Source organism: Aplysia californica, unplaced genomic scaffold (genome assembly GCF_000002075.1).
Source record: "Aplysia californica isolate F4 #8 unplaced genomic scaffold, AplCal3.0 scaffold00260, whole genome shotgun sequence".
NCBI lineage: Eukaryota > Metazoa > Mollusca > Gastropoda > Aplysiida > Aplysiidae > Aplysia > Aplysia californica.
Genome location: NW_004797530.1, coordinates 363678 through 364859, shown reverse-complemented (window position 1 = coordinate 364859; position 1182 = coordinate 363678). Strand labels below are relative to the sequence as shown.

Below are 1182 nucleotides of genomic sequence, written 5' to 3'. Positions count from 1 at the left end.
AGAGAGAAATAGAGAGGGTGACTGCTCGATTGAAATTATGACATTGTTCTTTTCTTCAAATTGTGATTCCTCCAACTCCAAAACGGAGGAAAATCGATGGTTCATCGAAAATACATCCGCAATCTTCATTACTTCATTTACATTTAGAACTAGTAGATCTAGAAATCTAGATCTAGATCTAGGCTAGCCTCGAAACTAGATCAATTATTTATCTGTCTGTCTAGATCTAGACCTAGGACCTAGGCCATAGATCTAGTCTCTAGAAGAACCTAGATATCTAGGTCTACCCTGAGCCAAGAGGGCGCACATGTATGTAGAGGGCGCTGAAACTTTCCGAAATCACAAAAGAGTTACCCTACCCCTACCGGGTCTGTATACTTTGTGACTTTGTTCCCGGTTACCGGGTCTGTATACACTCCCTTAAAAAAAATAGGCCTACTGAATTGTAAATATAAATTTTTCGAATAAAATTTTAGTGTGCAGTAGTACCTAAAGTATTTGTTAAATTTGTATTTGAGACGAAACCAGGTGCCTTAAAGACAGTGCATGTATTTTAAACCTGTTTTCTAATGTTAATACGGCCTAAGATAAGTACGGTTAGACTGGCAGATCTATTGTAAGTTATTGTAAGATAAAGAAAGTTGGGAAATGGATGATACCACTTCCTTTGAAGTTTTTGTCACAACAAAAATATACCGTTATCGATAACAGGTATGTATGGTCTAACGTCGATTTAGAACTTGCGAGATAAAGATCTTTTTTTTTTTTTAGTGTAATCCTTTTTTTAATGTATATTCATTATTTTCTACTGTGTATAATCACGAACGGTACCTTCATCGCTTTACATGGAAGTACTTTCAGTTGCAACCATCATTCAGCAAACATCTCTTGACACCATCATTGAAACAAAATATGCCAGGGATGTGATAGCAAACAGCTTGCCATTTCAAAGAAATAATATTATGAACTGAAAGTTGACTAATATACACTTCACTGAATAATTATTTTAAAAAACGAATAGATCTAAATGAGAAAAATAACCGATTTTTTAATAAACTATTCATAGTTCTGAATTTATACAGAGATAAACTGAGCATGATACGACAACAGCATGCTTGGCCTTTGTTGATATAACTGGCAAACACTCGTTTCTATAAAACTAGGAGGAAAAAGCTGGTTTGG

General features: G+C 34.9%; 1 protein-coding gene across 2 annotated transcripts in view; it reads right to left on the bottom strand.

Moving 5' to 3' along the window:
• LOC101850339 overlaps positions 1–1182 on the bottom strand; it is a 25744-nt gene extending 24562 nt beyond the window's left edge. For both annotated transcript variants that reach the window (XM_005100786.3, XM_035970375.1), the window contains exon 1: positions 832–1182. The gene's annotated coding sequence lies outside the window, so the exon portion shown is untranslated. The remainder of the gene's footprint in view (positions 1–831) is intronic.